The sequence below is a fragment of the Bactrocera tryoni genome, chromosome 3 (genome assembly GCF_016617805.1).
Source record: "Bactrocera tryoni isolate S06 chromosome 3, CSIRO_BtryS06_freeze2, whole genome shotgun sequence".
In the NCBI taxonomy this organism is placed as follows: Eukaryota; Metazoa; Arthropoda; class Insecta; order Diptera; family Tephritidae; genus Bactrocera; species Bactrocera tryoni.
This window is the reverse complement of record NC_052501.1, coordinates 7244760-7270875: the sequence shown is the minus strand read 5'-3', so window position 1 is coordinate 7270875 and position 26116 is coordinate 7244760. Positions and strand designations below refer to the sequence as shown.

At 34.6% G+C, this 26116-nt stretch overlaps 1 protein-coding gene across 2 annotated transcripts in view; it reads right to left on the bottom strand.

Moving 5' to 3' along the window:
* The window catches only part of LOC120773042, a 364532-nt gene that overhangs the window by 131122 nt on the left and 207294 nt on the right, over positions 1 to 26116 (bottom strand). For both annotated transcript variants that reach the window (XM_040101971.1, XM_040101972.1), the window contains one exon: positions 13214 to 13266. The gene's annotated coding sequence lies outside the window, so the exon portion shown is untranslated. The remainder of the gene's footprint in view (positions 1 to 13213; positions 13267 to 26116) is intronic.

Here is a 26116-nt window from a genome sequence, read left to right as displayed (position 1 = left end):
TTGGTTGTAAGCAGAGTATGCGCGTCTACGCGGAAAAAGTCAACCTGCTAGCGCTTAAATTAAAGCGAAACAGATTAATCAAGGCTTATCTGTCGTCTGTAGTGACATTGCGGCTGTTACGCACATAAATCTAAATTCCCAAAACAAATTGCTGATAAATTTACTGTTGCGTCTGCAGGCGTTGAATACTTGCATACCGTGTTTCCACCAAACAAACCAACTTGACTCGCTTATCTTGAGACAATTTTTTCTACAAATTCCTACAGTTCACTCGAGCTGCTGCCCGCCCTCGTAAAGTTTCGCCGAAAAAATGTAAATTGATGTCATATTTTAAGGTAAACATGTAAAAAGTATAAATGACGAGGCTGAAAATGTCAGGAAACATCTCCATGCAAAGCAAGAGAAGCGAAATTACTGAGGGGATAGTGACGATAATTTAAAGCGTTGCATACTTTAGGGGGTGAAAAAAGTACGCGGCTTGGCTTAAGGTAAGTGAAATGAACTAAGATTAAAAAGAAAGTAAAAGTAAAATTGGGCAAATAAAAAATAAAATCAATTAAAAAAAGTTAAACTAATTACTGTAAAAAAAAAAAAAAATAATAAATATAATTGAAATTATGTTGAATTAAAAAGAAAATAAAATAAATATAATATTTAAATAATTGAACAAGGAAAAAATTTTGTTTATCTTCACCGTAGGTATAATACCGGCCGGGACAGAAGAACAGACAGAAATGCTGAAAATAATCGCTGCAGAGCGACCGCTGGTTTTATTGAATATAAACAACGCCTGCCTCGAAGACGGAAAATTCCCTGAACACTGGAAAAAGCAACGGTGCTTATCAGTGAGGGAAAATGAGGTCCCAATTTGTCAGGAGCATACCGTCCACTAAGCCTGCTTGGCATAGCAGGAAAACTCTATGAAAGGCTACTTAAACCAGACTCGAAGCGGCTATCAACGAAGCAGGAGGACTTTCCTTTAGACAAAACGGCTTTAGACCCGGCAGATCAACACAAGGAGCTACAAAATACGTAACTGAAAGTATAGAAGCTGCACTGGGTAGATGGTAGAAATACAAAAGAATAATGTTGCTGGCGACTTAAGATGTCCGAAACGCCGATTACATCAAAGCCGTGGTGCGGAGCTACCCTAGAAACAGAAAGCTTCTGTACGAAACTAAAAATTGAACACGACAGATGGCAACCACGTCAGTAGCAGCACAAGAATCCATTTTGACCCAGGCTTGTGGAACATCAGCCACCACACTATACTAAAATTCGAAACGCCGGACAAATCGCACTTAATTGGCTACGCCGACGACATTGCAGCAGTAATTACAGCACGAGACACAGAAGAAGCGCGAAGAAAGCTTAATCAGGTCATGATACGGACGCAAGCATGTCTTTACTCACACAACCTCCAGCTCCCTATGGAAAAAAAACAGTTCTATAGTACTACTGCTAAAAAATAAGCACATACCTTTCGAAATAAATATGCAAATGACTACGGTTTTTCATGGGACACAAAATGCAGTAAACTATCTAGGCGTTAGATTGGGCCCCAGGCTAAGCTTCTGGGTAGAAATCCAGCACGCCACCGGAAAGGCAGCGAAAATCGCACTCCAACTTAGCAGACTAATGGCCAACAATGGCTGTAACCCTCAGTCAAGAGAAGAGAAAGCTCCTAATATCGACGGCAATGAGCGACCTATTTTATGGAGCTGAGGTCTGGGCAGATGTGATTAAAACGGAAAACCAGCGTAAGGTAGTGACCACAGTGCAACGTACCGCAGCCCTCAAAGTTACATCAGTCAACCGAACAGTGTCAGGCGATGCAATATTAGTTATAAGCGGTAATGCCCCAATCGACCTTGCGGCATATGAAAGGAAAAAGCTAAGGGAGCTAAAGAAAATATCCGAAAGTAACAAGAGCGCAATAGAACAAATAAAGAAAGATATAATAACAACATGGCATCGAGAATGGGAGAATGAGAGTTGCGGCAGATGGACGGCCGAACTAATAAAAGTGCTATACTTATGAATAAGCCGTAAATTTGGAGAAGCCGACTCTTACACAATCCAGCCGTTAGCCGGTCACGGATACTTCAAAAGGTATCTCTACAGAATAGAAAAAGTCGAAGAGCCGTCATGCCTATACAACGACGCGACAGAAGACGACGCTGAACGCACATTCTTTGAATAGAAAAGTTCTCCACACAAGGACTTGATTTTTATACGTCAGTTTCTATGATAGCTATATGCTATAGTCGTCCGAAATCGGTGATATCTAAACATAAGTAATTTCTTGATGAGAAAAAGAGACTGTGAAAATTTTGGAATGATATCTCAAGAACTGGGGTATTAGCTCGCGTAATTGAAGACAGACCCTGTTCAGAGTAACCTACTTCAAGAAATTAAAATAAAATAAATTAATTAATTAAACTGAAATTACTAATATAGCATACGAAAATAAAATTTGGGCCAAAATTTAATTTTTTATGTATAATTTTTTATTTATTTTTTCTTCTAATATACATTTTCTTATCATTTAAAAATCATTCTCTTTTGCTTAAGAACTCTTCATTAGCAAAATTTTTGTTACTCATTTTTAGTTACATTCAAAGCGGCTTTTTCATGATCAATCAATTGTTCGCTGTGAAATTTCAGCACTCCGTGCGCTTTTCTTTGGTACCGCACCGTTCTCTCTCTGTGCTCTCTGCACGGCTGTGCTTATTTGCCTGTGCGTGTCATGTTGCCATTGTTATCATAATGAAATTTCCAATCTCCTTAATTTGGCAGCATAATGGCATAGGCAGCTATCAATCATCTTCGGTGGACGGAGACGACAACAACGCCTGCTGCTGGAGTTTATCACAATATGAGTTATGTACACCTCACTCCGTACAGGCATGTCTATATACAGGCACTTATTGGGTGACTGCAAAGGCGCTCTTAGCAACAGTCTTCAATCGTGTTTTTGTTGCTGTTGGTTTTTGCAATATTTTCTTGTCGCTCGGTTGGGCCGAAAGCGGTTAATATTGATGATGGAGAAATTACAGCGACAAAGACAACAATAACAGCAAGGAAAACAACAACAACAGCAAAGAAAAACAAGCACTGAAATTATTGGCAAATTCTTGGCCCAGCGACGAAGCGAAGAGCGGGAGTAATGTTGAACAGACGGCACTTAATTTTGTAGATTGTGTCAATATTTTTTGCAGCGCTTACGCTTTTTATAAATACATTTATATACTAGTTATAAGTAAAAGTATGAAAATATGTGCGCATATTTGTTATTGTTTGTGGCTTGTCCGCCACAGTGTTTTCAGCATCATTTGCTGTGCAAATATGCGTGACGCGGCGGCGAAATCGAAGGCAGAAATCTATGCGCCGAAGATGACATTCACCAAAGTCTACAATAACTAACCAGGCAGTCGTCGTCGCCGATCGGGCACGAGCATGCTGCAGAGTCGCCAATTGCTGCCACAGTGGCAAGTGGAAAAAATAAATAAGTTTTGACAACCATTTATCAAAACAAGTTGATGGCAAAGCGAGCAATCCAACGCAGCAACAACTACTGCGAACTATTTCGTTCAGCAATCATTTTTGAGTATGTATGTGTGTGTGTGTGTTGACTGGTATCCATTACCACAAAGCACATAATTGAGTGATTGAAGTTTGAAGCTTTGAGACTGTGAACCGTTAACCATTCACTGTTGACTGTTGATAATGAACTGGTTGATTGAACGGCACTCCAAATTGCTTGAATTACAAAGAGAAATTGTGCGGAGAACTAGAAAGTGGCATGAAGAGGCGAAACCGGGAATTGGCAAATTTAATGAGCAAATATGGAAAACATGCTGTGGGAGGTCGTGCAGAAGAGGTGTATTTTTGTTGTTGTTTTTTTTTTACTTAGAAAAACGAGAACATGACTAAAACCCCATTTTATTTTTCGCCGATATACAGCGATCACGCTTAAATTAGGTTTATAGGTCGATTCTAAAAGGAATGTACAGCTTAGAACTCCTTTCCGTTATGCCACCTAAAACTCTCAAAAACTAGATCATAAGATCCTTGAAGGTCATCAAAGCGCTTTGAGACTGTTACAAATTTGGTGAGACGGCTAATATCAGTTTAGAATATGTCTACTGGTCCGCCGAAGATAAGACTGACGAGATTGTGAAAGTACCTGGATGTTTCCACCTCATCCACACAACTTTGACATCTTGAGTCCGACAACATAGCCTTACTCTCCAATAAGAACTCCTACGATTGCGGGAAGGAGAGCTCAGGGCGAGTAGTTCAGTATATCATATGCATTCTACTCTGGCTCAAAAGTATCTTGAGGTCGCACAGTAGCGGGTCGTCGACCAGTGCTAAATACAATCCAACTAGTTCCAATTCCGATGTGAGCTCTCTTTAGCTCATTGAGTTTGCAGTCACCAACGATTCCGCTATTACTGGACACCCAAACGAGTTTTCTAGGAACGTAGCTTGATGCTATTTCTAGCGAAAAAGGAACTTCTTGGCTAACTTTAAGCGCGCAGCTAGCGAACTTAGTTATAATCAGAATGAGTGCTCACCTACACGATAGATGTTGCACTTTGTACCAGTCCGCCTTAACAGCAGCCACTCCTAGAGGAAAAAAACTACAGTGGTCCGGTGGGCTAAAGTTAAATTCTCAAAATAATAGCAAGACGAGAATTTCAACGTTTTTTTTACCCGTAATCCTTTATATATATAGCTTCTCTGAGCTTTACAGCGCACTTCGCAGCAATGCAACTTTTCCCTTGTCAATGCTTTACTCGTACCAAAAGATCCAAGTCTTTTGGAAAAATTACGTCGATTAGAGGTCGGAAAAGAGATGCTTTATACCAATTGCTTAAAAGTAAAATAATTTCTTACAAATTATAAACATATATTTTAAATTGATATCAGTAGATTATAAGTTATACCAGTTGCTTACAAATTATACCAAATCCGTATAATTTATACCAAATGCTTAAAAAGTAGTTGCACACAATGGAAACCAATTCCTTTAAAGTTACATTGAATAATTATATATTATACCAGTTGCTTATAAATCATAGAAAATACGTATAATTTATGCCAGTTGTTTAATAATAAAGAAATAGTTTATAGATTATAAGAATTCTTTGAAAGTTATATAAGCATGTTATAAGTTATACCAGTTACTTACAAATTATACCAAATCTCTATAACTTAAAGCAGTTGGTAAAAATTTATTTGATTGCAATGCGCATAAATTCCGTAAAAGTTAAATTAGCTAATTATGAATTATACCAGTTGTTGAAAAATTATACCAAATACGTATAATTGAAATCAGTTGCTTAAAAATAAAAGAGATTGCTTAAAAACTTAACTAATTCTAAAATTTCATGATCATTATAAATTATACCAGTAGTTGAAAAATTATACCAAATCCGTATAATTTATAGCAGTGATAATAATATATACCAGTTACTTATAAATTATATATTTACATTATATAGAACTTAGGTGAGAATCCTACATTTATTAAACGCATGATTACTGGTTATGAGAAGCGGGTTCATCAATATGACGCCAAAAAGTCGCCAGTACACATCCAACTTGAAACTGACTCAAAGAATCTAAGAAATGCAGACAAGAAAACATGACTTGATAACTTTCTGAAGCCATTTACATATAAAAAGATTTTATGCAAAAACGAAAAAGATTACTGCAATCCATACATTTAAATGCGTAAATACTTGTTCAACAGTGAATAATGCATACAAATCTGTCACAGCAATAAATCTAATCAAATACCAAAAAAGATATGAGCCAACTTGACTCCCATATATAAAAAATGCAAGCGTGTTGCAACATGAAGATCACATGCTACGCCAAGTTGACATATTATCGCACGTTTCACACGGTCATTAATCACAGCGAACACACACACACAGGCCAACATGTAGGCCACGCCCCCTTAGCCACATTAGCAATTCCCAGTCAGCATGGTTTATAACACCGCCCGCAGACGCATCATCGCTCTCAACTCTTATGAACAAGAATTAAATGGTGTGAAATCGCGTAAAAGACAAATTTCTTTGCAACAATTCTCGTGTGGGCGCGCGGGGTAGGCGGCGAGATGTATAAAGTAACTTTTATGAATCTGATTTGTGTGTGCACCAAGCACAAGCAAAAAAGATTAACTTGAGTGTCGCTAAAATAAATTTAATCGCGCCTGGCGGTGAAATACCGGGGCGTATACGTAACATGAGCACTCGAGTAATTTGCTTTGCGTTCAGCGCCTTTGGTGCTGTGCAGCTATGCCTAAAACAATGTCCACTTGCACATATGTATGTTGCTTCTAGTGCTGAATTTATGTCAAACGCTGTGGGTTAACATTGCACTCATTTTCTTTACTCAGCTTCGCTCTGTGATTTATGATTCTTTTATCAAATGTGAGGCTTTGCGAGTCGATTATTTTCGTAAATGAAATGTCGGTTCGTTTCAGTAACCTCAGGCGTTTGGTGTATTGGTCGAAAAAGTAATTTAATATGAATGCTATTTAAAAGCTTATATGAGTAGTTGTTCATTATAATTTGCGAGTTCTCGAGGTTTATTAGAACCTTAAATTTTTTTTTAATATTTTGGACATCCAAGCCGAAGAATTTACTTGCATAGTGAAAGTATGAGTCAGTATTTTAGCAGCAATTAAGATTAAATCGTCGAATTATTATTTTTTAAAGCAAGCAGCATCCGGTCTTCAGATTTTGAAATATCGATGCACACGTCCTTTTCTGCCCAAGAAAGTTCGCGTTTATTGAAACTGCCTACATTGGATTACTAATTTTTTTTTAGATTTTCATTAACTGGCACTGAAATTAAATAACTTTGATTATACCAGTTATATATTATCTAGATCAAATCTTAGTAATTTATACAAGTTTTTTAAGAATAAAAGCAATGCTTAAACATTTAATAAATTCCTTGAAGTAATCGCAGGTTTTTATAAATTATACCAGTTGTTAAGAAATTATACCAATTCGTATAATTTATACCAGTAGCTTAATTGCATGCAGAATATAAAATTTGCTTGAAAGATATATCATACGATTATAGTTTACAGCAGTTGCTTACATATTATACCAAATCTGTATAATTTATACCAGTTTTTTAAAAACAAAGGAATTAGTTATAAATTAAAAAATGGCTTTAAAATTGATATCAGCTCATTATATATTATACCAGTTGCTTACAAAGTATGCCAAACCCGTATAATTATTAGGAGTTGTTTAAAAAGTAGTTGCACGCAATGGAAAACAATTTTTTTTTAAGTTATATTAAGTGATTATAGGTTACATCAGTTGCTTATAAATTATACCAAATATGTATAATTTATGACACTTGCTTTAAAGTAAAGGAATTACTTATGAATTATAAAACTATCTTTGAAATTGATGTTAGCTGATTATAAGTTATACCAACTTATACCAAATTCGTATAGTTTAAACCGTATGCTAAAAATTAGTTCGATACAATGTATGCTAATTCCTATAACATTATATTAGCTAATATTAAATTATACCAGTTCCTTACAAATTATACCAAGCTCATATAATCTAAAGCAGTTACATAAAAATAAAGTATTTTCTTAAAATTTACCAATTCATTATTTTGAATGATGATTATAAATTATACCAGTTGTTAAAAAATTATACCAAATCTGTTTCATTTATAGCAGTTGCTAAAAAAGTAATTGAATACAACGGAAGCCAATTTTCGTAAGGTTACACCAGCTGATAATAATTTATACCAGTTGCTTATAAATTATGCTTTTGTAATCAACAATAAATTCGGCCCATTATTGGTTTAGTAAACACAATTGTTATGCTATTTGCCAACGTTCTAAACTCATATTGAGCACTCATAGATAAGTGTAAATTTCATAAATGATAAATTTATTATTAACAACAGCACCAACTAACGGTTTCACGGCATATGCTGGGCGTCCGAAATTAATGAAGTGCCAAAATGAGAGAGTGGAAGTCTCGAATTCGCGCAGCGCCTGCTGCTGACCTGACAGATATTAATGAACTCACCAAAACTACCCCACTTTCACAAGCGCCATATACTTTGATGGTATAACCCACCATAGGGTGTATATCAAATATCAATGTGTCCACATGTGAACCAGCTGTTTAAGGAATGCAAGGGGGGCGGACAAAACATGTGTTTGCTGCACACCCTCACCACCCCTGTTGCGCGGAATTTACAAATTACTTAATCAGCCGCTGCAAATGCTTTGTATCCGATTAGTTGTTGTTGCCGCGGCGAACTTTATTTCCAGATATAGTTGTTTATTGTTGTTGTTTAATAATATGTGTTTTAATAAGCGCGTTTTTGTTGCTTTGGCATTGCGGTATATTTTTGCGCCGCCAGAGTTGAGCCACGTCACGAAAAAACAATGGGGGTTAATTGTGATTGTGTGTCCATGTCTATGTGTAAGTGTGTCAGTGTCGACCAAACTGTGGGGCGTTGCATGGGCAAACACAATTGATTTATGTTTTGCGGTTTTTTACAATTTGCCAAATTTAAATACTTATTTACAGTGGTGTGTGGGCGTGTTTATTTGTTGCTGGCGCTTGCTCCCCGCGGATTTTAAATGAATTTGGCGTTTCATGTTTCCAATTAGTATTAGCATTATTTTTGGATAGACGATTACTAGAAACACACACACATATATTTACTGCGTGTGCTTAAAGCCTGGAGTTACTCACACACACTGTCACACATACACTCAAAGGCGATGCTTTCAATTAATTAGGAATTTTCACATTATTGACCCCAGTGTGAGGCTGTGAGGTCAGAAGCGATTGGATTTTTGGTTATTTGTTAATGCGTTCGCCACCGCAAATTGTATTGCCGTTACTCTGGCAGCTGCGGCAAGCATCAACATTAACGGTGAATAACATTACAGATATAAATTGCTAAAATATTGAATTTAACGCCTAAAAGCAGAATTTGCGTGGGCATAATGTAATGAGCTCATCTGAGCAAATATTAATTGAGTTGCGCTTTAATTAATAACTGTGAATTTATGAAGGAAATAATTAACCAGTCAGTAAAAAACATGTATTTGTTTCTGTTTGTATGTGTAGCTGTCTCCTTTGGGCTCATAAAAAATGTGAAACCGATTTTCTGTTTTTTTTAAGCTTTAACGTAATTCAGAAGGTTAAAGAGCAAGCTTCGATATTGTAGAAGGTTAAGCCATTTGAGATACCAAACTTTTTGATGCATTTTATTGAAGAAATAATATGAAATAACAGGTGTCTAAGGCGAAAACAATATTTTAAATAAAGTTGCCATTGTCTGAAAAATGTATTCACTAAAAATATTGGTTAGTCGAAAAAGTCTTTTCGTATTTTGTCAATAGATGTCGTTGCAGTCGCATATCTCCAGTGCTACCAATCACATTGTGTCATACCATATAGTGCTGGAAAGGTGAGATTTTAAGCTTCATTCTTGGTTTAACCAAAAAAAATTTAATTCGGGAAGTGGAAAAAAAGTTACAGCTGTTCAAAAATGAGTGAAAATGATGAAGAAATTCGCTATATTTTAAAATCTTTGTATAAAAAAGGGAAGAATGCCATGCAAGTCACCAATGAAATTTGTAAAGTTTACGGAGACGATGTTGTATCAGTTCGTGTGGCACAACAATGATTCGCTCGCTTCCGTTCTGGAAATTTCGTTGTGAAAGATGCACCTCGCTCTGGTCGACCTAACGTTGAAAAATCGATGAAATTACGGAAAAGATTGACCAGGACCGTCACGTAAGCAGCCATTTCAGCGCTAAGGAACTTAACATTCATCATCAAACGGTGTTGAACCATTTAAAAAAAGTTCGATGTTTGGTTATCACATGAATTGTCTGTGAAAAATTTAATGGACCGAATTTTTTGTTAAAACGAAATGAAATCGAACCATTTCTGAAATGAATGCTTAAAGGAGACGAAAAGTGGATCAAATACAACAGTGATGTGCGAAAAAGATCATGATCCAAGCATGGTGAAGCTCAACAAATGGTCACAAAGCCAGGATTGACGCCTCGAAAAGTTATGTTGAGTGTTTGGTGGGATTGGTAAGGAATCATACACTATGAGCTGCTCTGCCTGGTCGAACGATTGACTCTACATTTTACTGCCAACAAATGATGAGATTGAAGCAAGCAATCGAAAAAAACGGCCAGAACTGATCAACAGAAAGGGCTTCGTATTCCATCCAACAAAATGTGTGTGGTCCAGACACATTTTTGCTGGCTCGGCAAAAACAGGGAGAGGTTGGCTGGGAAGTTTTGATGCATTCACCTTATAGCCCTGACCTTACACCAACGGACTACTATTTGTCTCGGTCAATGCAAAACTTCCTTAATGGAGTAAAGTTGGCTTCAAGAGAACCCTGTGAAAATTACTTGTCGCAGTTTTTCGCCGAGAAACCAGAAAAGTTTTACACTGAGGGAAGGAAGTTGAAGTTTGATTCGAAATACGAAAAGACTTTTTTCGACTACCCAATATACTTTTTATGGAGTCTCCCACGATTATTTCTGGGTATTACAAGCTTTGTGGTGAAATTAGTGTACCTTGTTAAGCGTTTAATAATATTTAGTTTCAGATCCCTTTTAATTTGAATTTTCTTTTATATATAGTATACATATAACTAGACTTTGCTGAGCCGGAAGCATGTTGCGATTGTATAGCTTCTGGTAGTCGATCAGTGCTGGCTGATTTGGTCTGAGGCCCAAAAGTTCAACATTGAACCACAAGATGCCAACGGAGCTTCTCCTCAAACCAATGCCGCAGTTCTTGAGGACAAGTACTTCCCTTACAAGCTCATCAGACTTACGGTCTGCTGCAGTACCACATAAATAACTCGATGCTAGAGATACGTAGGCTAGACATCCTTCCAAGAGTTTTGAGTGGACTGCCAGCGAAGTCAAGGCTAATATCGATAGTCACCACTCTGAAGGAGACAGCATTCAGAAAAAGTAGTTATATTGCTACCTTCAAAAGTGCGGCTGACACTTTATGACAGTGTATTCATCCAGCAACCCTCCATCTGTAAAAAAAAGCTTATCACTCGTTTTCTCCAGCGAGTCCTTCCCTGCCATGTCTTCTTTGAAAGTATGAGAGCAGATAAGAGACAGTTAGGGCTAGGTTTGGTGACGTAGTTATCCAAGTAACGAAGGTTTGGCGACCTGGTACTCCAAGTATTTTGGAATAAAATGAAAGTGTGCGAGGTTTTAAGGGTATCCGACCGCATGATCATCTAAGTATACAGATTCTCAGACAAGAGAGGCAATCTCACGAAACAAACAATTTCGTAGAACATTATAGGCCTAACTACGGTTTAATATAGAGAGAGTTTGCTGAGAGTCCCCACTTTTGCCAATGGCTCCAGCAATAGCTGTCAACCCTACTCAAAAAAATTAGTTGACTACTGTTTCCAGGTAATGTTGTTTTTCTTTTTGTTTTGCATTTATAAATACCATACATTGTATGAGTGTAAATAGCTGGCTAACAACTGAGTAAGCTTGTTTTAAACTTTCTGAGTTTTACACACACAACTCACTGGCGTCATTTAGAATGAATAAAATTACAAAAAAATCTGATTACACACACAGCTTTATATAAAAGTATTTATAGGAGTATTTGAAACATAAAACCTGCTTGCAGCGAAATTTCAACACCTAATTAGAATACCAAAAATTGCCTGAAATATAACAGTGACGTCAATGCACAATTAATTGCAGCTATATTTTTAGGTTATAAATACGCACTCACAGTTAATTTTAGGCCTTGAATATTAAATTTGATGAAACTCAGCGCAATTTACTGCGACAAAAATAGAAATTTTCGATTTTCGTTAATTATTATGTGAGAATTAAGTCATTGGCGCCAAGTGAACATTTCAGATTTGAAATTGGAAAATTTATTACGCATTTATGCACTTTCAACTTGGCTTTGCTCCGGTGAAGTTGCGCTTATAAATACTTATGTATGTCAGCGTTTTATTGCACTCCCGTAATTGTGACTAATGACTGGCGTCTGCTTGAGTCAGCTCATTCTGCTGCTGTCCTTCCCTCAAATAAGAACAAGAAAAAGAGCAACAACGATAAAAACAAACTTAATTTTAAATTTCGTGTTTATTTCGTGCTTTTATTAACTTCGAATTTTCATTGCACGCTTTCTTTGCTGTGATTTCAAGCAGTTGCTTGCTTTGTAATTTGTCATTTTGGGTCTCTTTCTCTAAATTTTCCATTCTAATTGCTCTTTTTCTTTTCTTTTCTTTTCTTTCTAATTGCTGAAATAACAGCGCGCGTGTTGTTTTGGCTATAATGAGGGAGAGCTTTCTTAGTTGGCACAACATTTTTCGCAGCTAATTAACTTGTGATTTTAGAGAACTTAATTAGTTATTTCCGCTCTTTGGGCGCTTACTTAAGAAAAAAGATAAATAAAGGATACTGAGAGTGATACTGAGAGTGAAATGAGACAAGAGACACTGTGTGATTTCTGTTGTTAATTATAGTGAGTAACTTCTTAGAATCGAGCGACAAAAGCGTGGAAAATACATCAGAGGTTAACTATAGTTCAAAAGAGAAAGAAACATAGTAGGAAATATACTAAAGAGAGAGAGAAGTAGTGAAAATATTGTGTAGTCGAAAAAGTCTATTCGTATTTTGGCAAGAGATTTCGTATATCTCCAGTGCTACCAATCACGTTGCGTCATACTATATAGTGTTGGAAAGGGGAGATTTTAAGCTTCATTCAACCAAAAAAAATTAATTAGATTCGGGGAGTTACAGCTGTTCAAAAATGAGTGAAAATAGTGAAGCAATTTGCTATGTTTTGAAATGTTTGCATAACAAAGAGAAGAATTCAAAGAGTTGAAGGTTGATTACAAATATGAAAAGACTTTTTCGACTACCCAAAATATACCAAAGCGATAAATTTAAATAGTTTTTATATCAGTCACTAGCTTTAAACCCAAAAATCATGTCTCCGTGTTCAAAAATTATTATCGATAATTTTACACATCGGAGACCAAGTTTAACTAACAACTTCAAATACTCGTAAATTCCATTAAAATTACTCAAATCACAATCATCTTATCATATAACTGAGATGCATTAAATTTCTACCTAGAAAATTTCATTTCAACTCACCATTTTGCTTTATTGTTAAACCGCAAATCGTGTTAATCGAATTTTCCGTAATTCTGAAAATCAAAACACAAAGTAAATTTTAAATTAGTATGAGTACCATATGTAATTATTCAATTAAATTTATTATGTCTATATATAGTACAAGTATTAACGGTCCCATTAAATATTCAATAAATGCGCTCACACATCACTAATCCACTAATACATACATATACATATGCATACGAGTGTATGCAATTAGGTATTGTTGACGTTAGCAGATATAAATCGAGTGAACTTATTGCACAATTGTCATAACAAATGCAAATGCTGTAAGTAATTAAGTAGTTGAGGCGAATTGAATTTGCAATTAAATTGTTTAAATTTGTTGGATTGAAAGTGTTTGTCGAGTGGCTTTTCAATGTGTCTCTCTGATTTAAGGGATAAGTTTTATGGGCAAGCAAGCTGATAGCGCGATTGCGTTGTCAGGGGGGGCAAAGTTGACAAGATTTATGGTGAATAATAAAACGACAATGTGTTTTGAATTGCAATGACACGAATAATAATGGTAATTGGAATGGTGATTGTAATTGTAATTGTGATAGAATAGTAGAAGTAATAGTAATTTTAGTTGTGAGACTAAGAAGTAAAAGATTTAAGATTATTGTGGTAGTAATGGTATTGGTATTTTAAGAAGTAATTGTAATAATTATAATAGTAGATTAGGAATGATAAAGTTAATTAAAATTTGAAAAATTGTTATTATCTATTTTGGCAGTAATAAATAAAGTAATTGTAATTGTGGTGGTAATGGTACTGATAATGGTAATGGTAGGTGTAATTTATAGAACAAGGATGATGCTTATTGCAAAATTAGCTCTAGTTATTTTAATTGTAATTATAATAGTCTCGTAAGAAGTAAAACAAAGAAAATTGGGGTAGTAATGGTATTAGTAATTTTAATAATAATTGTAAATGTAATTACAGAAGAAATGCTAGTGGTAGTTATAATCTGAATAAGTGTGATAATCAATTTTGGCAGTAAGAAATAAAGTAATTGTAATTGTAGTGGTAATGGTACTGATAATAGTAATGGTAATCGTAATTTATAGAACCTAGATGATGCTTAATGCAACATTAGCTATAGATATGATAATTGTAATTTTAATGTATGATATAACATTTCTTAACAGTAATAAAGTTAATTAGTAATAAATAATTTTAATGGTAATCCGAATACCTAATAAAAGCAAGTTTTTATTGTAATATTGGCTATAGTTATTGTAATTGTAATTCTAACAGGCTCGTAATAAGTAAAAGAAACGTAATGGTGCTAAAATGGCATTAGTAATTTTTTCAGTAATTGTAAATATAATTACAGAAGAAATGTAATTGGTACTTGTAATTTCAATCTACGTGTCAATAGTTTTTAGCAGTTATAAATAAAGTAATTGTACTCGTAATTGTGGTGGTAATGGTACTGATAATTGTAATGGTAATTGTAATTCCCAGAACAAGCGTGTTGCTTATTGCAACTTTAGCAGTAGTTATTGCGACTGCAATGTAAAAGTGGAGTTCATATGTATGTAAAATATAAATAAATTTAAAAGTAATTGTAATTATAATATAATTGCATTAGAAGATATAATGATAATTCTGATTTTAATGAACGTAATATGCATTTTTAGCAGCAATAAAATAAGTAATGGTAATTTTGATAGTATTGGTATAGGTAATTGTAATGGTAATCCGAATACCTAGAACGCGCATGTTTTTTAAATTTATTATTGGGTATAGTTACTGTGATTGCAATTGAAAACAAGCTTTCAACAAGTAAAAGAAAGATAATTGTAGTTGGATTGGTATTGGTAATTTGGATAGTAATGGCAATTGCCATACTAATGGTATTTAATAGTAATTTTGTTTGCAATTACAGTAGAAATCATCTGTCATATCTTATAATATATGCTAGCAATGATAAATAAATCAATGGTAATAAGGTATTTACTATGCGTAATTGTAATGGTAATCATAATACCTAGAACAAACATGTTGTTTAACGTAAATAATATCAAATATATTACTATTAAGTTTATATACTAAAGAGTACTTGTAATTAAAATACATAATAAATATACTTCAATTATCGGTAATGTTAAATTAAATAAATTATAATAGCACTTTTATAGCACAATTACTGATACCACAATAAGTAGTACAGAAATAGAAGTTAAATTAAAATGCTTATAGTAGCACTGTAATGGAAATATTAACCGTAATAGTAGATTACATGATAACTTTAGCTCAATAGGAGAAGTATTGATAAATTTAACTCAATAGGAGAGATAAAGAATTGCAATCAAAGTTGTGCTATTGCCAAAATTATAATAATGAAAGTATCTCAAACTCAAAGATGAGTGGCTTCTTTACAGTAGTCGAAAAATGTATCTTATATTTAGGTCGTCACGTAATGATTACAAGATTGTGCCTAATATTGGGTTTCACATTTGGTACCCGCAGTGAAGCTAGGAAGGAAGGAAGCATAAAGCGATGTATCTTAAACTGGAAAACAATTATTAAATTCACGCTTAATAAATGCTAATGTATTTAATTAGTATAAATTCATTACTAAATTTCACTGTTTTAACTAATTATAAGGTTAACAATTAGTTGTAAAAATAATACTGTCAGCGGAGAGTATGTATATTCAACCAGTTTATCAGACACCTCTGAAATTAATCAAACTTTAACACAATAATTCGAATCAGACGTAGTCGCGTCTTTATTTATTTACATATGTATGTACATACATATATGTATATACAGATATATATTTGTTTCGAGGAATGTTCAAGTGTTTTTACATTATATAGCGACTTGCATAAACGATGAAGGGTTATCAGTAAGACTAATAAGTTTATATAAATACTTTCTAAATATTTATTTAATCAGCATACTACCATATAGGTTTATATTTTCACCCACACACTAATCATCAACAATGTTAGAGGGCGAAGCTCACGAGTGGTTTTAGAATCTTATCAGTTCCAAAAATTAGTCAGCGAACAAAGCGAGGTTATCAGTTCAGTGTCAAGCCACTTTGTTTTCAAAATATTGTCTGTAGCGTTTCACTTGTTGTGCAACTGTATGCTCTTTATATAATTAAATACAAAACTGAAGTATTAATTATATCAGGTAACATTTTCAGCTGATTGTTTTAAATACCTTGTAGCCGCGCATTAATTGTTTGGTGTTTGCTAAATGACACTTGATGCAAATTGCACATTTAATGTGTTAAATATTTCATTTAACATGACAAATCGTGTGCACGTGATTATTTGTGTGCCGACTGCAAGAGTTCTTTTGCAATTAAAATGTGGCATGCCACAAAAGCACCACATGCAATTATTTGCATGTTAAACGAGTACGACGATGGAAATTAATAATAATGGTGGAGAAGCCAGTAACGGGAATTGATATTTGCTGTTTAAGCTTTGGAGTTTTATATTGAAAATAAATTTAAAAAAATATAAAATTAAATCAGTATTGGTTGGAGATAAGTTGCAATTTGGTTGTAAGCGCCAGTATGTACTCACCCTAAGAATTAAACGGGACTGAGATTAGTATCTTATTATAGAGCCGTTAAACATTTGATAAATTATATCAGGAAAGAAGTCAGCCTTTGATCGGCTACAAAGCCAAGTTCATTTTCATTACGTACTACCTATCGTCGTATCATCTGATCAAGGTCATCTAATAGTATAAAGTTTAAAGGACAGAATTTCATTCAATTTAAATATATTTCTGAGTGAAAGTTCACATTATTGGAAAAGTAAAATTAATAGAAATCAGAGACACAACTTGGTCGAGAAATAAAAAACAACCATATAATTTTATATACATAGGTAACTTGGACTATTGCGTCGTAGAGGCTACTCCTAGTGGCTGTTGCTCTACCAACAAGAAATATATGAATGGGGGAAGTCGCTGAAGAAAATACGTTCTGAGTTTTCTCACCGATGTGTCGAAGTTAGAAGGTAATGTTGCTGGGAGAGATTTCTCTAAGAAGCTCTCCGCCAAGCTTAGCTTTAGTGTGCTGAACCGGAGAAATCGCTGGAGAAGAGACATAGAGAGTTCTTCACCATTTCGATCAAAGGTAGAAGGCAAGGTTGGTGTGAGAGTTTGCTGTAAAGAGCTTTCCGTCAAGCTTAGTTTTAATCTACCAAACACTGCGCAATTCTAGAAATTTTTCCTGGACCCTTTCAATTGGGCATTCATGTGGTTGGGCTAAAAATCTATCGCATGCAAATTGTAAAAATTGTAAGAAAGAAAGAGAATTGGAAACATACAGGCACTTTCAACTCCATTGTCCAGCTTTTCAAGGACTGAAGTTAAAACATCGCAACAGTTATTCCTTCAGCAAACCAGGTGATATAACTGAAACGGACATTAAGGCTTCAAAAAATTTAGGATAAGCACAATGATTTGACGATTCATAAGGGTCTTTATGATCAGTTATATAGGAATCTTAGGTAGCACAACAGACTAGCATTATAAGCTGTTCAACTGAAAGCCTTGTCTGAACCAATCTTTTAACCTAAACTAACCTCATATAGAAAAGCAAAAATAAGACTCAACTTATTTTAAAAATCTATTTTCCTCTATATTATGAGATAACTGCTGACTTCGCAATTAATTACCATATTCTGGCTAACTAACTTCGAAATTTGTACTTCTACTTAATTACACTTAACTTTCGTCAAGTGAAACGAGCGCACTCTCATCAGAAGCAGCTAAAATCATAATTTCCTATTTAATACCATTTTCTGGGTATGTTCATGGAATTGGGCTACATTCCGCCAGCATGCTTTCCACCAGCAACTGCGCAGAAATCCAGCTAAGTTCCTCAATACGAAATCAAATCAATTTGCAACCACTTATTGGTGCAGCATTTGGCTACTGCATTCCACCTGAGCTCACATGTTGTTCCTTTCGTTTGCTTGCACCGAGTTTCTGACTGTGCTAACGAGTCACTCTAAGCGCTATTGCAGCGGTTGAGGTCTCCATATTTGCAGTTTGCACATAATTGATTAGCTGATTAAATTGCAATTGGCAAACTGCACGCTGAGAAATCAAGCTGGCATGCAGCGCTTAGCTCATTGTATAACTGTAGATTAGCTGAAATTTGTATGCCAATTAGAGTGATTATAGGAATTGATGAAAGCGCACTCCAAACTACTTAAGTTGATGAAATTTTTGGTTATTTTTGAGGAGTATGCTTTGACAGCAGAAGCTGGTATAAGAAAGAAAGGTTTTGTTACTTTTTTTTTCATATTTTAAGCAGTGGCTATATACATTAGCGTGAAGTTTGTTTTGAAAAAGTGGTAATAAGTTAATTCGGCGAAAGCTTGTCTCAAGCAAGTCGCCCATCTATCTCTGTTAAGCCGATAACAATGAAAAAATTTAAGAAACAGTACTTCAAAATCATCATGTTTACAGTAGAGAGAAAGCAGCGGCTCTCAAAATATTTTATGGATCGAGTCAACACATTTTGGTTAATATTTTGGTTAATGTTTTGGTTAATGTTTTGGTTAATGTTTTGGTTAATTTTGTGGATAAAGTTTTTGTTAATTTTTTGGTTAATGTTTCAAGTATGAAGCGTGTGAATGCTAAGCTGGAATCGAGTAGAGGTCGTAAAAGCGATGCCAACCGATATAGGTGGAGTCTTTTCATTCATGAAACAAAACATTTGTGTGTACGAGACATGGGTTTAGCACATAACGTCGAAACTATTCAAAAATTTAGGTAATTAAGCTTCAAAACTGAGCTGATACCGAAATAAAATTGCTAAAAACTCTTAAGGCAGCAAAATTAGATATGAGAGTTAGAAAATTAGACTTAGCCTTGACACGTTTATATTGACCTCTTTTGACGGCGATGATAAGATTTGTATTAAACACGAGAAATTGAAGTTTCTTTGTCAGTCCGGATTAAATTTGATACTAGATTCTGTACACGAAATATCGCCTACCGAGCTCGAAACTTAAATTTATAATGGGTTTTTGAAGGATATTTAATAATATATAATATTTCAAAAAGTGCCATGAATTCTTGAAATGTAGACTTTTGCATGTCACTCATACGCCATGCGGACCAGAAAAAAATATATGAGAGTTAAGCATATAAAAAGCAGCTGGCACAGCCAAAATAGCACAAAATATTAATAGAAATGAAAGCAAAGTAAATAAAGCAATTTAAATACCGCAAGCCAAACAAACAAAGTGCTTAATTTAATTTTCTCTTTTCCAGCACAAAGGTGGTCAGTTGAGACGAAAAGAAAAAAATCGTAATAATAATTAAATGAAATATTTAAAAAAAACATATGCATAAAGCAAAAAAACATTAAAAAATAATAGAATATAACGCTAAAAGAAGTTTTCAATTTCACAAAGTAGCGCTGAGCCAACAACAAAACAATGCAATAGTTTACGGCAAACAAATAATAAACGCACACACACACGCACGCAAACAAAGGGAAAAGTCTGTACAGCTGCTACGAGAAGGATGACCGTATGCAATATTAAAATGTCAGTCACGTGATAAGATGTAATGTGTTCCGCGCTATGTTGCGACGCTTTTGAGTGTCTCTTATGGTCGCCGCACCGAGGGGGCCATTAAGCCGAATGGCAAGGAGACGTAGGCAAGCCACCAACAATAATGGAAACTACTGCCTCCACTACTACGCTGAACTCTAACAAAAATGCTGCATAGTGTGCATGTGAGTGTATGTGTGAGTGCGGCAGAAGGACCGCCAGCATAATGCAAATGGGACAAAGTGGCAAATGCCGTTAAAGGGAATAATGCGTGCACACATTTTAACATATTCATGTGTGTGTGGGCATGCTGGTCTCCAAAAGCCAGTTGCTGCGACGGACAGCTGAAACAGTAATATACAAATAAAATAAAAATCAAATGATATAAAATAAAATGGCGTATGATAAAATTAAAAAAACAAAAACGGATGGTCACACTTGTGTTGGCTAAAGTGACATTTGGAGTTGCGTCATGCCAGTCAGTGACTGACAGGCGGCAGCTGAAGTAACGGTAATGGCAGCTCAAGCTAGCGATAACAGTTACGAAAAATTAAAATGAAATAAAACAATTTTTAAACAAAAACAACAATAATAGCAGCCGCATGCTGGCACTGCGGTTTGGTGTTTGCGACCAACTATTCCGGCTATCAACCAGTGGCAAACGACAAACGACACAATGTGCTGCTGACCCAGTTTTTAATGGTGTTACAAAAAGGGAAAAGTAAAAAGGCGATGTGGTCGACCGCTGCGTAGGGCGGCAATGCGCATTAAGTGTACGAGTTTACAAGTGACACACTAAGCACTGCCCTGCAGGGAAATACACGGCAATCAATAGTAATGTATTTAGAGCTAAATTAGTTTCTTCTAAATAGGCTACAATTCAATATACCAATAAAAATAAATATGTTGTCTCTGAAGAGAAAATACCATTTTATCATGTCTTCAGTTCCATTGAGTCACTTTATGTTTCCTGGAATTTTATTGTATCGAATTTCGGTACTTTTATTCTACGTACTATTAGTTAAGTAATGTTAAAGGCAATATTTACGCACTTTATATTTTTAAAAAAATTTGTACCGAAACATGGTACTTTATTCGTTACCGAATTATGATACTTTAATTTTACCTAAATTAAGTAATATTTAAAGCGATTTGTATGCACTTTATATATTAGTAAGTTTTCTTGTACCGAATTACGGTAACTTTTTTTCCTACATTGAATAAAATAAATTTCAAAATAATTTGTACGCAATTTATATTCTGGTAAATTTTTTTCTATCTAATCACGGTACTATAATTCGTAATATAATGCAGCTTTTTTAGTATATGTACCTAAATTAAAATATTTCCACATTAACGTTGAAGCACTTTATACTTTGTTAATAGTCTTTCTTCCAAAACACGTTTCTCTAATTTCAAAGTGATTCGTGCGCTCTTTATATTTCAGTAAGTGTTTTGTACCGAATAGCAGTACTTTTATTCGTATCGAATTACGGTATTTTGTTTACCTACATTCAATAAAGTGATTTTCAAAATAATTTGTGCACACTTTATATTCTGGTAATTTTTTTTCTACCGAATTACGGTACTCTAATTCGAATTGAATTGTAACATTTTTAAGTTACCTAAACTAAGTTATTTTCAATGCGTTGTTTAGGTACTTTATACTTTTCTACCACACCACGGTCCTCTAATTTGTACCGAATTACGGTACTCTTAGTGTACCTATTTTCGGTACAATTAAAATTATCTTCCGCATTTATAAAAAGCAACTGATTTCCTTATTTTGGCATCTTTTATATATTTTAATAATAAAATAAATAAGAGTGCTGCCACTTAGGGCTCAATTAAGGCCATAACTTTGTTTGAATTTTAATTTTAATAAGATAAAGTATGAAAGGGACAAAGTTGTCAAAAGGCCCTCTGAGGTACAATATTAGCTTGTTTTAAATTATTTTCTTTGAATTTCTCATACTTTATCGCCAGCTGTAAAACGAAGTATGTATAACTAATTTTGTTGTATTAATTTGTCGAAATCATGAATTTTCTGCAGGGCATTAACAAAATCAAGAAAAGAAAATAACAAAAACAGAAAAACCTCTGGGAACTTAACTTAATTCAGGATATACGCGGCGTATACGTAACTCTCGCTGTATGGGGTGTGTTATATCCGTAAACAAGCAAAGGAATGTGTATGTAAGTCTTTTTATCATGTATTTGTATGTATAAGCACGATTATATGTATGTATGTATTTTATAATATATTCCAATATATATGTAAGACTGTAAAATGGATGTGTATCTATACAAGCGCTCATTGTTTGTACGCAACTTCCCGTTCGACGAATTATCCCAAAGCGCCGCTCAGCGTTGAATTATCTGTATGAATATTTTAAGCATATGCAAATTTCTTTATTGTTTTTCTTATGCCTTTTAAACTTTTTCCCCAACTTTTTTGTGTTTTGTTTTTTTTTTTTTGTACACACATTTCCCCAGTTGAAGCCACTGGAGTGTCATTTCAACGAAATTGTTCAGCCGCAGCTGCGTTTATGCAAAGCAAGTAATGATGGAGGAAATTAAGCAAGAAAAGGGGGAGATCTTTATAATGCAGAGCATAAAATTAAATAGAATTAAACAATTTACAAATTTTGTTAAGCAAATATTTTGAAAGCGAACTTAATTAAAAGTCGTTTGAGAACTCAGCGCATTCTTACAAGAAATATATATGGCTATAGAAATAAAAATATCTAAGTCTACGGTAGAAATAATTATTATTTAATATTTAATAGCAAACAATTGTGAAATTAACTCAGTAAATCCACTTTAACTCAAGGCTTACTCGGCACTGACTCTTTCATTTATTTATGGATTATTTATTATGGCAAAATATGGTTGTCAATGCAAAATGTTTAAGCACATACACATTAAGCATTTATCTAGGACACTCGACTGTCACATTATTTTGCACATGCACACACACATACGCTTGCGCCACACATCAACTGCCAGCTACATTTGCTACACACACACTTACTCTTTGTCAGTACATGTGGGTGGACACTAGCGCCACATAAACAATTGAGTGAATATTTAAATTTGTCAGCCGTCACAACACTTCGACAATGCTTTTGCAGAGCATTTGACAATTGCAAAAACAATACCATTGACAAAAGCTGTCACGGGCAGACACTTTCATGAGAGACAATTGAACGCTGAATGACAGTGGCATTAAAGCAATGAGCTTTATCAATAATCAAATGAAATGCAAAATGTCACAGCACATTGAAATTATATTATCACAACAATAACAACAACAATAATGCAAGCATAAATCAGAGATTTTCATTGAAAATATTGAAATAATTCTCGAAAAGAGCAACAACTGTTGGTAATAACATGACAAAAACTTAACTTCGACAGCACCGAGGCTTTAATACCCATCACAGCTGAATTTTTTATAGCAGAAAAGTGAAGAAGCGAGATTTCTTGCAGACCGTATCGTTAACTGAACAAGTTTTCTATACAAAAATTTGATTTTAATGCGTCAATTTGTATGGTAGCTATATACTGTAGTGGTCCGATCTGAATAATTTTTTCGAAGTTTGTGGAGTCGCCTTGGAAAGCAATCTATGCCAAAATTTTTTTCAGATATCTTGTCAAACACAAAAGTTTTCCTAATAAGAGCTGAATTTTGATCGATTAGTTTGTATGCCAACTATATTTTAGAGTCAACCGTTCAAAATAATTTTCTCAGAGATTATAGCGTTGCACTCGAAAATAAGATGTGCCGAGTTTGGCCAAGGTATCTTGTCAAGTATAGAAGTTTTTCTTACAAAAATTAGATTTTTTTCGTCAGTTTATATGACAACTATGCGTTAAAGTGAACCGATTCGAACAATTTTCTCTAAGATTATAGCGTTGATCTGGAAAATAAGATATGCCAAATTTGGTGATGGTATGTCGTCAATTAAACAAGCTTTCCATACAAAAACATGCTTTTGATCGGTCAGTTTGTATGGCAGCTATATGCTATAGTGATCCAATATCGGTGGCGCCGACAAATGAGGCGACTCTTGGAAAGAAAACGATGTATGCCAAATTTCATATAAATATCTCTAAAACCGTGGGACAGACCGACATAGCTAAATCCATTCAATTCCTCACGTTGATCAATTTTTCACTTGTATATACCTTATATGTTCCTTACTGGTTGTTAAAAGCTTTTCTGCACAGGATATACATTTCTAAAATATTTATATGTCCAAATGTGTGCATGAAAACAGCAGTTTTATTTCTAATAATCTTTATAACTGCCTGCCTGTATTATGCTGCATTGTTTATGCCAACTTCTTTAGCTGTTTGTTGGTTTTATTATTGTATTTCGTTTTTATATTTGCTTCCTTAATTAAATTTATCTTTGCATTTTAATTAAATGTTTGTCAAAATGTTTTTGCACATCATTCATATGAGCAAAAACACACACACACACACACACATATATATATATATGTATATATACATAAGCGTAGCGGTATATTATCGTATGTAGGTTCATTAGTTCCTTTGTGTCTATGACACATATTCATAGCACGCAAGTTTTAATTAAAACTACACAGTTCACATACATACAGACACATACACACACAAATACCGTACTCACGCACAGGTGTTTTTTGCTAGCGGTGACACGTTTATGAACTGTCTGCGTGTTAATGACACGCATACGCCATGGTGTACCCGCAAAACCGCCCACCAATCAACTTAAGACCCAAACACTCGCGCGCACACACACACATTTATGTGAATATGTGCGCATCAGCATTGGCTGTGACATTTATTTGCTGCGAAATTATAAATTGCGAAAGTTTGTCAGCGCGTCCGTAGGCAAGCGGTGGAGGCAGCGCTGGCGTTAGCATGGCCCAAGTGGCCGTCAATGAAAGGCGTGTAGTGTAATTGATTTGATAATAATAAATTCCGCTAATATGTCATTAGCTGGAGTGTGAGTTAGATAGCAGCGTGCTGATAAGCAAGTGCATGATTCGTGCGTTCAGGTAATCGCGAATGGTTTTTGCTTGCGGAAATAAATGACGGTGCATGGTATGTGATATATATGAGAAGAAAATATATACAAGTATATACAGTTGTTATATATGTGCATAAAAGAAGCTCTCTTAACGGTAAATAAATTTAGGAATTAGAAAAAAAAATGTTGGCGTGTTTGAAGACCTTATTAATTCAGTTTTTTAACCATACACATTCTGAAGTCCACAATGAGCCGGAGTTAAAGCGTAAATTCTGACCCGAAAAAGCTGTTTAATATATTGTGTTTAAATATTAGGAAAATAAAAATGTTTTTTGTAATAAATAAAGCACAAATACTATAACACAGCATCATCTCTTGCCTTTGCTAATGCTTTACCAATATGAAACTGCAAATCCAGGCAACTTGTCGCACACTAATGGGATTTTAATGTGCGCAACCATCCAATAAAAGACATGCAGATACCTTGGGCAAAAGGGAATATATTAACAAGAAACTGCAAACATATAGACATACATATATCTATATATATATATATGTATGTATAATATTTATGGCTATGAAAATCTTCACTTAACTAAAATTTATTAATACTAAAGAGCTGCTTACACATATATATATATGTATGTATATATTAGGGTGTTCATTACTTTTGAGTAAAACTAGGAAAACAGTTAGTATCTGTGGCATATTTTTTTAGGACAAAAACTGAAATTTTCGGTTTTTATGGTATTTGCAACAGCTACGTCGAATATGTTGAGAAAATGGACAAAACTGGTATATAAATACCGAAGGTATGAATACGTCTGTACAAGAAACCCTTACAATGATTAAAACGTTATGATTTGATACTCTGATATTATATACTTAAAAATTTGCTAAGTCGTTCAAACATATATGAAATGTGAAAAAATCAACTCAATCATAACTCCAAACCCGTCTTCTATTACTTTTTAATTATAATATTGAAATAATTTCAGGAGATTTTTTTCCGACCGCTGAACTTTAAATGATGGAGGATGGAGCGATCTGTTGAAGTTCATGCAAATAAGGAAAGCTCTCTGAGCATCAATCACTTAGGAATGGCCAGAAACGATTCCTTCATATGTGGCTCAAACAGCTCCCTTCTTCCAGCCTGGGACCAAGTATCCTGTCGGTGGCCAAAAAACCTCCATTATTCAAATTCAAGCTAAATCGAGAAGGCGAAAGAACAAAACGGCTTCGGATGAAATACCCACCTTTTGATTAAGTTATGTTTTCTCTAGACTAGCTAAGGAAGCCAAGCACATT